The 13,181-nt window shown below is 41.8% G+C and overlaps 1 protein-coding gene across 33 annotated transcripts in view; it reads left to right on the top strand.

Annotated features, from left to right (window-relative positions):
* The window catches only part of ADGRL3 (adhesion G protein-coupled receptor L3), a 490,266-nt gene that overhangs the window by 362,640 nt on the left and 114,445 nt on the right, over window positions 1-13,181 (top strand). The window lies entirely within an intron of this gene.

Here is a 13,181-nt window from a genome sequence, read left to right as displayed (position 1 = left end):
TGCCCTAATGCAGGCTGTTGCTTGGCTTTTGTTTGATGGTATTTCACCTTTAAGTGGACAAAGGTAAAAAAAAAATTATTGGGAAAAGAAAGTTATATAGCACTAGGGGAAAAAAAAAACAAACAAAACAAAACAAAAAAAGAGCTGTCCAAACACCTCATAGTGCTGGATGTGACTATTTCGTAGATAGAAAAAACTTCCAAAGGTGAATACACACAGATGGATATACTGGCTGTGAGTAAGGAATAGCTGCAGTCTTTGATTAAATGCAGTTGAGTGAAAAAAAACCAAAGAAACATGGTGCAAAATCTCCCAGAGCCCTGAAATTATTAATGGCTCATCCAGCAGCCACGTTCCACGTTGGCGCCTCCGAGGCACCATACTGTTATCTTAAAAAACAACGCAGGAATTTCAGCAGTGTGAAGAACTATTAAAAATTTAAAAAAAAAAAAAAAGGGGAGGAAAAAAAAAAGAAAAAAAATTGCTCACATTTTCAGGTTGCCATGGTTTTTGGAGACAGTGGTATTCACTGCATTCTAGGTATCGAATATAGACACAGCTAATTTCACCTGGAAGAGTGGTGGGATTTTCTCTTCTTTTTAAAGGGAAAATTTTGTCTATTTGTTCTTGACCTACAGTTTCTGTGGGGCTGCTTGTTTGTCTGTGGATTTTGTGTGTGTGTGTGCAGAAATGTCGCCAAATAAGATAGATAGTGAGTCTGTTGGGCTCTGTTCAATAATGCTGAGGTTTAGCTAGCGTAGGTGTGTAGTAACTCAGTGCACTGAGTGCCCCTGTCGAAGATAAAGGGTGGCAGGCCAATTTTTGGCTGAGAGTCACTGCTTTCTCAGCAGGCAGATTCAGCAGTTGGACCAACCTGACAGTGATGCAAGCCCCAGAGCCTGAGTTTTTGGCACAGGGGCTGAAACAGTACCACTTGGTTCCCACAGAGGTCAGAGCAGATGATTCCCAGTGCCTTCTTGTTTTAAAAGTCTGTGAATTAGTGCAAGGAGTTTCTCTGTATATTTTTTGAAGAGGGATAGTTTATTCAACTGTGCATGCTGTAAAAGCTTTGTGCTGGGCTGCATTATCCTCTCTGGCTGGCAGGAAATGACATTTCCCATTCCCTTTTCCTAGCAGTACTTGGGATTTGGTGTATATATTCAGCTTCAAATGGATTTTGAATTTGCACATGGGAATATTTGTCTTGTCATAATAACTATGGCCTCAAAATTTGCCGTTAACTGAAAAAAAGAAAATTGTACCATAGCTGCACACACACTTTATGAAGATGTTTCTCATGGCCTACAAAGTGCTTTTTTGGTTAAAAATTTTATAACCAGAATCCAGGAGAGGCTGTGCAAGTCAAAGCATGGTTTGTTCACTCTGTGCTCAATCTCCCCTTGAGCCCAGTGCAGTTTGTCACTAAACCAGCTGGATTTGAGCTGCAGGCTGTAATGTAGGAAGAGAAATGCACAGCAGGGTGCATGTCCTACCAGGTAAGAAATGTGAAAGAGGCTGCCCGACACAGGGGGTTGCAGCTGGGACTGATGCTCCTCCTGCTTTTCTCTAAATAGGTCTTGGTGGTCGCACACTACTTTAAATGTCAAAAATTTGAGGCAGAAGTAGAGAGGTAAATACGGTTTTCTGTAGACAAAGCAGTACATAGCCACACATGTTATCTGGAGACGGCAGTGGGCATAGCAAAGTCATTTCATTTTTTATTCTGAATATTCCTTTTCTCTGCTAAAATCCACATTTTCTTTTGCCTTTGACACCTGTAGCCATTTGCCGTGCCAGTGGAAATGGAGGGTAAAAATATCCCTATGATAATTTGGTAGTACTTTACACCAACTGTGGCATCGCTTTGCACGGGCATAAAAATGACTAGATGAGGTACAGAAAATCAGTCTGTAAATCCATAAAAAATGTGGGGTTTTTGCATCTACTGATTTTCCATTGTCTGTATTCATTAACAGAGAGCAAAATGAATTAGTGCTCAGTTCCAGGCAGCTGTTCATCTAACTTCCCCAGGCTGCACATGCTGAGGTTGTTTAGGATATTTTCACTTACAAAGAAATTAAAAAAAACATCACCAGCTTCTGTTACCTCTTCTGCTTTCTATGGAGCTGTCTGAGGCCAGGGAGCCCACTGCTATGTTTTGTGCTTCCCTGAAGCTTGGCTCTGATGGTGTGGCCACCTTCTAACAAAGATTACATTCCAAAGAGTGGCTTTTGCAAGGATCCTTCTACTTCTCTGAATGCTTCCCAGACCTCAGCCACCAACCTCTGTTTTGGGGCTTACATTTTCTATTAAGAACAGCCTGGGAGGTGCTGAGCTCTGCTTGCTACGTTGGTCCTGCTGGACTGCATAAAGAAATAACTCTAGGTTGGCAACAGGGGATTTTTGAACTTGGAAGAGCAATGGGAAAGCTTTGAGCCTACTGTGGCAGTATAGTAAAAGGACTGTAACTTGCATGTGTCACTTACCAAGCAGTAGAAAGGCTTGATTTATTTTATAAGAAACCATAATGCTGTCCTGCATGTTTACAAGGATGGGAAAGGCTGTGGATTAGGCACGTTTCAGCAGGAGATCTGTAATTTCACAGCCCACAGGGAGAAGGGATTTGGAGCAGTATGGGGGGTGTCCCACTTCTTCAGGCACAGCCGGAGGGAGAGAAACAAGGCAAAAGCCAGGTTGCCTCACAATCAAGGACCTGGTGTGTGCTGGAAGGAGGGTGAAAGGAAGCTGTCTGTGATTTCAAAAGGAAATGTTAGCCATGCTCCTTTGGCCTGACACACACTGAAGAGCAGAGAGGCAAAAGGCCTGCTCACAGAGCTGGGCTTGAGAGCCCATCTTGGGCAGGAGGCTGAGGAGAGGCAGCCAGGAGAGGGGCAGATGCCTGGACCTGCCTGGAAAACATGGCTGAGTAATTTGGGATACAGATGGCATGTCAGAGAGAAAGACTGCATAGGTTATTAATATGGGGAGTGGCTTTCTTGGGGAGGGCACTTCTGAAGCTGTTATTTTTCTCCCTTTCTGTGGCTCTGTGCTGCTGATCACAAGAGGAGAAGAGGGTTATTATAGATATTGGCTATTTAGACACTAGAGATAACTAACAGTGCTGAAAACTGAACTTACCTCTGATTAAAATTTAATTGCTCCCAAGCTTCCACTAGTTACTTGCATTAAGTTTCACACCATTGGAAAGTGCTCATCAACCAGTGTTGGATTTAACAGGAATTTGGCAGATGTTAGTGAAGTGCTGGAGGAAGTCCAAACCACAAGATCTGTGGCATATCATATGTTTGAAAATTTGTTGGCAGCTGAAAGAAAAATTACAAAACTGGAAATTGCAAGAACTGGACACGGATCTTTTCTCATCAAACAGCCAAAAAGTTGGATCATCACCTCCAGCACCTGGAAGACAAGTATAGGTCATGAAGTGCTGTCTGCCAGGTGTCTCAGTGAGGTGTAAAAGCAGCAGATACTACATTATTGGCTTTTGGAGTGCTTTATGTGAGGAACGCTGGTATCATCATGGAAATCTTCATGAAAAAAATACCAGTCTGTTCTGAGGCAATTTAGCAAATTAGCAATGTTTTATAAAACTTATGTTTTCATTGCAGATTTTCTTTCCTCTTGAGGACATTTATTCAGAAACAGGGTCCTTTTTCATTAAAAGGCTAATTTATTTCTATTACATATTTCCTTCCTATTGCTCTTTGTCTGTAACACTGTACCTTCAGCTCTGCTTAGCTTTTTGTTACCAGGATGTGATCCTGATGCAGGGAGGGAACAAACACTAACAAGGTTTGAGAAAGCTTGAACTATTTTTTGTAAGTATATAAAAATATCAACTTGTCTCTGTGTAGTATTTAGGAAAAGCTCAACAACTACAGCACAGTGAGACAGCAGAGGAACAGGATACCTATTTTAGACAAACAAGAGCTGAATTAAAATGTAGAATGATGCAAATCTTTTTCAAAGAAACTAGTTAGTTGTGTTTCAAAAGAAATATAACTCACTTCATAATTTAGTATCTGTCATCTTTTAGTTCATGACAGTCTTGACAGTGGTCCTGGCAGGAACTTGTATGGAAAAAAGTAAATCTCACCTTAAGCCTTTTTCAATTGAAACAATGTTTGGTGGTGTTTGTGTGAAAGATTAAGTCAGATTCAGCCCTTGTTGGGGCTGAGCTGATGGGACACAGAGATAGACCAGAATGAGTCTTGCGCTATTGCAGCATTTGATCCCTAATATACTATTTCATTTGCTCTCTAGTGTATAGCAAAATGCATTTCACATGTTCTCATCCTCTGTCATGTGGCCTGAGGCTGACAGATCTCTGTAGTTAGGTAAGCATAGCTTGGGAGAGATGCTGGATCCCTCTGTTAGTACTGCCTCATCTTTTGGTGTTCATGTGGCTTTTTTTTTTCCTGTGTCCTGCAAAGTTGAACAAATTAGGATTTAAAAGTTTGTGTCTCTGTGAAATGAGTTTAATCCATGCTCAGCTCTGAAGTGTAAGTCTAGGTATAAAAACTGTACTGAATTGGGGACTTTGTGCTGCCATGCTCTGTACTACCAGATTATCAAATTTGGTATGTGGTACTCCATGTCCCTAAGTTATGTATTGTGTTATTGCTAATAAATGATACAGTTTTTATTGTAAAAAAGCAAAGCAAAATGCTTCAGAGTGTCAATCTCAGTTCAGATGCAAAACCCACCAGTGCTCCATCCCGCATAGTGTTTTCTTTATAGATATATAGAGTACGTCCTCTATATTCAGAAATACATTAATAGAGATTCTTTTTCCAGCAGTAAAACTTGTTCAAAAGCTGATAAGAAAGGAGATATTTTTTTTTTTCCCCTGAGCACCAAAGACAGTAAATTTGGAACTCGAACAGTGATGTGGGAGGCAGAAGATACACGTAGGCTGGTGCAGGGCTCTCTGCCAGAGAGTGGGGAGAAATAGGGCAGCACAGGCTCTTTTTGGGTGTTTCAAATCTGGACTAGGTGTTCCTTAGCCCTAAGATACTGTTCTAGCCATGAGCACTAATCTAACTTGACCATAATAAAGGCTATCCCTGCTTCTAATTCTGTTCAGCAAATGCAAAGAGATGTATAGAGAGGTAGCAAGCCATGGGAGGGATTTAAGCCATCTTGAGCTATTTAAAATTTGATGGGCTAAATCATCCACTCTGCTCCCTCTGCCACCAAAGAAGAACACCTTCAGATAGAGATTAGGAAAAGCACCTTGCAAAATCAAGCATTCCTGGAGGTGTGTGAAGAGGATGTGTAAAGACGTTGATTTGTATTCCACGGACAGATTCAAGCGAGATCTCTTTGGTTGCTCTTGGGGGATGAAGTTTATTCAGGACGCAGAGAGGCTCTGCCTCGAGCTGCCAGACACAGCACGTGGCTGGGCCTCGGGTGATGGGGGAGGGGAGAGACAAAGAGGGGAGCAGGGACTCCCGGAGGACTCTCCAGGAGGAGAAGGGAAGATCCAAGAGAACGTCCAGCCCCCCGGAGAGCCTTTATCAAAGGGGGCTCCAGGGTGGGCTGGAACAGGACCTGGGCCAATGGGGTCACAGGCACCTGATGGTTCAGGGGAGGGTTACAGATGTGGGGTGAACCATACATTCTGGGGGGTGAGATGGAACAGTCCATTTGGCTTTCGGACCCCGCTGTAGGTGAGGGTAATTGTCCAGCCAGTAGGGGGCGTTATATTCGTCCTGGCTGTACCATTGTGATTCTTAATCATATTTATCTACCCTTCCCAACAAGGATGTTTGTGGTTTACTGGAAATTTTAGGTATTTGAAGTGTGGTGTAAATACATCAGTCATTGCTTGCTAATGTGCACTCAGGATTTCTCAGCTGGTTTGAGTGAATTGGGAGCCTTGTTTTCTGGGGGTTCATCCTAGATCTGATCTCCCTTGTGCAGCTTCTTTCAATTGGACTCTTGAGTCGGTGCTGAGCCTGTGATATGAGAAGATGAAACTTGATTTGAAAGTAAGGCTGAGGTCCCTAAATAACCTGATACTCAAAAGGCCAGTGTTTGTTTAAGGCACTGGGAGATACTGCTTTCTTAGTGTTTTTAAAAATCAGGTCACTTGTTCAGAGACCAACACTGGGATCCTGTTTATGAGAGTCTTGACCTAAATGTCTTACACACTGTGTTTGTATTGTTTTTTTTCCTATGGGGAAAATAATGAAGTGCAAAAATGAAGAGAAAGAGAAGTCTGCAAAGTCCTGCCTGACCCACTCATAATGGCACAGGCTGCACAGGACTCAATCTGTACTGAGCTCAGCCCGTTCCCCTTGCATCCTCCCTGCTGTTTTGCTCTCAGTGGGACAGTGATTTTTCTAAATATTCAGCGCCCAAGCAATTTTCTTTATTTCGTTAGGACTGTAACACTTCAAAGGGATTAATTGCAAACAACAAAAGCAACTAAACTTGTATCTGCTTCACAAGCTCCTTCACTGACCTATGGAGCAGGAGCTCCACAGGGAGCACACACTTGACTTTCTCTCCCTTGTCACATCTCTGTCTTAACTTATTGATGTTCTCAGGACAGAATTTGGGTAGCTGTCTCGCTTTTCAGAGGTCAAATACTTTTTCACCTCTCCATGGCTCTTTCCATCCTTGGCCTATAAGCTTGGTAATAAAATGAGCCTTTCTTTACCTGAGAGCTCTTGGAGGATGCTGTGGTGTTGCCAGGTGTGTGGTGACGTTTTCTTCCCCAACACCTCATCCTACCTCCAACAGTGTAGGCGTGGAATAAATATCCAGCTGCTCCTGCTGCATCCTAAAGCTTCTGTGCATGAATGCAGTAAGACTAATCATTATCTATGTCTCTGACTGGCTGCCCAAATGATGGGTCACGTTGGCTAAATCATTACCTGTCATCATTCATGCCATTTCCACGTGTCAGCTACACGCCTGCTGCAGATGGCTTAACCTTAGTTACCAAGGACAGTGAGAACTGAATACATATTTCACTGAGAAAACCAAAGATGCCCTGCAACAAGGAAGGTTTAATCAGGGCTTTGTTTTGCTCCCATTTTGCTGCATGGCAGAATGGCAAGGAGAGGCAGACAGGCAGTGTGTAAAATTTTGCTGACACAGCTGTTACATTGTCAGCAATTAATTAGAAAGTTTTGTTCAATAAAATGTATTCTGGCCTAGGAAGGATACCCTTGACTTCAAGTTGGGTTATTAGAGAACTGAATGTCTCATAAGTTACTTCTTTTTTTTCTTTTTTTTTTTTTTTTTTCTAGTATGCTTGCTTATCATTGGAAAAAAAAACAGGTTTTTGCCTGCAGTCCTGATTGAGCACAGATAACTTGTAAAAGGTCAAATCACAAATGTTTTTATGGGTATCAATTTTGGTTCAATTTGTCTATTTAAAAAACCTCAAACCTTTAAAAGAAAGCCAGTTATAATGAGATAGGTGTTTTGAGGGCAAATCTACTATGACATCCTTTTTCACATGCTTTTTCATCATATGCAGCTAACTTTAATTGCTTTTGTGGAGGAGGAAGAAGAGTAAGTACAAATAGGTCCACACAAACACAAGTAGTTCATCTGGCAGTTCTAGGTGTGGGGAAATAAAGTTTCCACCCTGCAATCAGACTTTTATACTTCCCTGTAGGTTATGGTTTTCCTAAGGTAGAGAGAGTGGTAATTCAGCAAATATTACCGCTGGGATGTGGCACATCAGCCAGAAAGATGACACTCTACACTGCAAATCATGACCACTGGACTTTGGGGGGGGGGGGGGGGGGGGGGGGAGTCATATGTCAAGTAAAGGAATTATCCAAAATTGTTTACCGTGATAGAATCCTTCCTTTTTGAGTTAAGGGAACAGAGAGCTGAGAAGCGGGTGTGAGGATGTGTTCCCTTTTCTTTTCTGGGAAAGGAAAGCAAATGTAAGACAATGGGAAAACAAAACTGGAAGAGTAGCTCATTACCCAAGGGGCAGATGTAGAAGTGGTTTGTAGGCAATGACAAATAAGACAGGCAGGGGTTGGTTTTGGAACTGACTCGGGATGAGAAAAAAATAGAGCTAAAAATAGAGATCCTTGTAGTGGAGGTGAGCCAGCACTGTGCCCAGAGATCTGTAATGCAGGTTCCACATGAATGAGATTTTATTTGATGTGCAGGGAGAGAAATCTGGATAAGAGGGAGACTGGGGGTTTTCTGAATGTTAGCCTGAATTTTCAGCAGGGATCCTATCACCTGCAAGGGCTTGGCCTCACCACTGTAATGTTTCTGTTGGCTGATGAAGGAAATATAACACTGCATTCACCACTTGGAGGATCCCTGCGAAGAAATTGTCTCCAAAGGAAAAATATTCAGTAACATTGACTTAACTCATACTGCTTTCATCCAGTTAGACTGGTTTTAAGATTTAGATACTATCAAAAAGGAAAAAGCAACCTAGAAAGGTCTAACAATTGATTGTAGGGGGAAGGAATTTTTAAGTCAGCTTGGTCCCTGCATTTGGCTTCTTTCTCATTTTACACCCTTTGCATCTGCTTTCCCTTTTTCTTCATCTCCGCCCCATCCCATCCAGCATACCCTCAGGCTGGGTCAGTTCTGTCATGGTTTTGTTTTTCATTTAGGCAGACACCACAAAGTGAACTTGCCTCAGCTTGACAGAAATGGACAGATAATATTCTGTTATATTGCTAGTGGAGTCCTGCACACCTCAGGTGCCAAACAGATTGCTGAACAGTCTTCGCTTTGCATGCAAGAGAGAAAAGAAATCTAATATCTGCTTTTAAATTCAGTCCCTTCCTTATGGGTTTTATTTGGTTTTCTTTGCACACACTTAAAATTTCCTTTCTGTTAGAACATACTCACCCTGTGTTGCATAAAAGATTTGAAATCCAATGACTGCTTAGCCTTGTTTAAAAGCTGGCTGGATCTAGAGCTGACTGTCCTCCTAATTTCTACCCATTTCCCTCAGAGGTGGTAAATGGCCGTGGATAGTACCTCCTCTTGGAGCTAAACATCCCTATCCTCACATAAATCAGCAGCTGTCAGTGGATTAAAGCCATCTGTGGCAAATAAGTGTCATGTCAGGGTGCCCTAGTAGGTAGCAGTGTCTATTGGTCACTCTTGGAGATGCTTTTGAGTCTTCAGTGCAGTATGCACAGTGCTATTACTGAAGACAAAAGCTCAGCCAGGAAGCACGATTCACATTGCTGTCCCTGGACCTGAAATGATTCATGTTGCTAAAATAAAGTTGCATCTCCCTTAGTTACAACTCACTGGAGTCTGTGTGACCAGGCATCTCGGTCTCTATGAGATTTCTGTGCACTCTGCTCTGGACAAGAGCTGCAGACAGTGAGGGTTTAACTGAATCAGTGATGCTGTTTTAGCTCAAATCTGATGTTTAATAAGGGAAAATAACAGCTTGATTTGGAAAGGCATCTTGTAGGCCAGGGGGACTGACCTTGTAGGAGTGACTGCTGCCAAGAGGATTAGGGAGTTGCATGTTGTGCTCAGAAATGTACTGTGGGCATGCTGAGCTTGGCACAGAAGATGTGAAGATGTCCCTCAAGCCCAATACCTTGTCTGAGCTTCAGGCTTTGTAGAAAGAGATTCCTCATGGAATAACCTGGATCGAAAGAAGGGCTCGTTTTTCTGCATTAGCAAATAATTTCCTCATACAGCAACACGGGAGGATCAAAGCCTTCCCTGTCCATCTCTTCTTTTACTGTAATCCTTGGCACATCTCAGCACTTCCCAGGAGTGTGCTGTGGACTCTTCCCAGTACTCTGTTCTTGGCATCTGTGCCGTAGTTCCGGATTTTCTGGTTATCCATGGAAAGGCTTAAGCCTTCCCCAGCACCAACTAGAACACCCCAAGGACAGGAGAGCAAATAGTTGAGATGCTTGCAGTTTCTTTTGTAGCCTGGAGATCTGCTATAACAGACACTGAGCTTTTCATGGTTACAAGTCAGAAGGTGCTTGCTGATGGATGGCTCAGTTTTCAGCCGAGTCTCAGGCATGGAGATGTTGCTACAGTGAAGGCAGTGGCATTGCACCAACCTGTACGCTCCTGCACCTCCAAAGAGCACCTGGGCTCTTGGACAAGTTGGATGGCTTTAGATGCTACCTTTTATTGTCCATAAACTGGCTGACTCAGGTTCCTAAATCAAATCTCGCTCTTCAAGCAAAACCACATTTCTCTCTGCCTTGGAAGAATCTCTGTGGCAGCTAAACATAGTGGATGAGCTGCTTGCCACTGAAGTGCCTATACTTGGAATTTTTATTTTGCTGAGCCATCACCAGGTTGAATGCCATGCCAATGAATGTCATGTCTCTGATCTGTGGTCAGCTAGGCTCTAGCCTCTACAGATCAAAAAGCAACAAAATGTGCCTTATATTTATTTGAAGGTTTAAGCATTTCTTGACTTGCTTAGTGCTGACCATAAAGGTCTATCACAGGTCACCTTCTTCCTCCCTTTTCATCTTGAGCCTGACCACCACCCTAGAAAGTCTGGTTTTTCCTTCAATTCCAAATGAGTTCAAGGTAATGCTCCAGTTTTTTTTAGTATTACTGGCATGACAGGTCTCCTCTCAATATAAATTATTCTGTCTGCTTCAGCTGCATGGTTTTTCTCATTTATATTTAAGATAATGGAAGAAGAGTTGCTTTTGACGACATAAGCGAGCTAGATTTTTGGTTGGTAATATTACAAAATGAGAGTTCTGGCTGGATAATGTAAAATATTAGGGCTTTTGAGTTTTTAGTACCTGTGAAGCACTGCAATGACTAGAAAAACTAATATACTTCTTCCCTAAAAATTCTTGAAACTTCTTGATGTACGCATGGAATTTGAAAGGCTCAGGGCTAATAACATTACAGGTCTCAACACGTGTACTAAGTGGTCTGCTGTAAAAAATTTACAAAACAAAAACATTTGAACATATTTGATACTGAAGAGAGAGAAAACTAATAATCACTGTAGACCAGTGCATTTATTTTATGTTACCTGTGAGAGCTGTAAAATGAGGTTTAGGCTGTGTACTAGAAGCATATAGCAGCTCTTTGGCCATGCACGGTAGCAGTAGTTTTATCCTAGATTGAAAGTAAGAAAACATCTGTAAGTATATATGCATCTCTGCTGTATTTAGAATTGAGTGCATACTGCTTGATTATTTTTCTTCTTCCTGATTTTCTGTTACGCTTTTGAATTGTGCTGTCCTATGGAGATGCATTCACATTTAGTTAAGTCTGTATGTCTGTGTTTGTCTATAAAACAAATGTAGCTATTAAAGAGTTATGTTTTTAAGACATGTGCATTGAACCAGGTCACCATTTTTTTGTCTTTCTTCTCTCTCCCCCCTTTTTTCACATGTTGAATATGTGTATTTTTTTTTCTCCTTATGAGAGACATCATTCTTTTGTTCAAAGGATCAAATTTATGCTTTGCAATGACATCAGGCACTTCATTTTATGGATGTATATATTATAAAAAGGCAAGGAGATTGCACAGCTTAAAAATCTCTAAAGGATAAAGTTTGCTTTTTTCACTTCTGTGTCATCCTATTTGATTTTTTTTTCCTACCAGTTCCAAACTTTCTGAGATTATTGCTTCTGAGGCTCTGCAATGCTTTTGTTGGTAGCCCAAGTGGATCAGGTGCAGTTTAGGCTTGCAGGCCTAGAGTACATTATGGAAAATCCCTAGTCGGCACAGCAGCACCTGGACATTCTTTTGTGCATTTGGTGCCTCTGGTTTGGACCAGTAATTCCTCTGGGCATGTAAACTTTAGCACCTGACTACATGTAAAAATCACATGCCAAATTGGGGAAACAGGCATACAACTTTGACCTAAAATACTTGCTTTTCAGTACTCCAATTCACTTTCTTGTAAGTTTTTAATATATTTTCTCTTTTGCGGGCCCAATTCTGAGTTCTAAAATGTCAATGGGTATATTCTTTGGCTTCACACAAGAAAACATGCTGACCTTGCAATGTGGTGGTCTGAGCTATCCATTAAGAAGAGCAGTCTGAAAGGTGACATACGTAAAGCTACAAATCAATGTTGAAAGTTTTTCCATCCTGGGCTTATGTATTGTCATCTTGTCATCAACCCCTCGGCTAAGAGTCTGAAACTACAGATTGGCCAAAGCTGACTTCATGAGAGCTGGTAGCCCTTAATGTTTCAGAGAAAAAATTATTTGGTAAAACCTCCTTTTCCGATATTTTGGAGGCTGTTCCTTCCTGCTTCTTGGGTTTCTACTGTGACTTTTCAACTGAGATGACTGGCTATGGCAATGCCTCTGGTCCTGGAGCCTTCAAGATGATCTCAGATGCTCAGCATATGAATGAATATTCACCATTGCTGCCAGCACCCCAGTGGCTTCCCTCAAATGAAAAATTAACCTCTGGGACATGGGTGACAGCTGCTTGCATGCCAGGGTTTTTAGAATATCAGCATGGACTTGATAGTGCACCAAGCTGCTTTTGTCCAGTACTCAAGTCTGTTAGGAAAACTGGAGATCCCTGAAAGTGCTACCCAGTTCATTTCACCTTAAAACACCCTGTATATGGCACAGTTTGTTTATTTGGTATAAATCTGCTTTGCTGAAGTAAATGTGTTTTTCATAATATTAATGGTGTTCTCATTGTTGGAGCCCTCAGCATAAGTCAGATATCTATAAAACAAATTTAGACACCGGTGCTGTAGTTAAGCATTGTTTAGGCAGATCCCTGAGCCAGGATGAATACAGGTATTAGAATTGAGCTTTACAATATATTGACGTTTCTACATAAGTAATAAAGAGTTTAGAAAGGGAGCTGAGCAGCATTTTGTGTTTTTCAGGGAAACTGCTTTATTTCTGAAAGTAGCTGAATATTGATATTCTTACAAGGGAATTTTGTCAGCTTCCTAGGATTGGTTTACGTGAAATATTTTTTTTAGCACAGGCTTCTTTCTTCTCTCCCTCGTTTCCATCTGTGTCTCCAGGGGTAGAAAGCAAGCCACTGGTAAGTTTGGGGAGAGGATTGAACTAACCTGAGCTCCAAACCAAGATGTTGCCAAGAGGCCGAAGCCATGCCTGCCCTCTGATTTTCAGGAGGGGTCTTGACAGCACATCCATACCAAGGTGCACCAGGACATGCTCAAAGGATGAGAAAAGGCAGCCTTTCTCACCATTACTGT

Source organism: Taeniopygia guttata, chromosome 4 (assembly GCF_048771995.1).
Source record: "Taeniopygia guttata chromosome 4, bTaeGut7.mat, whole genome shotgun sequence".
In the NCBI taxonomy this organism is placed as follows: Eukaryota; Metazoa; Chordata; class Aves; order Passeriformes; family Estrildidae; genus Taeniopygia; species Taeniopygia guttata.
This window is presented reverse-complemented; position numbering and strand designations above follow the sequence as displayed.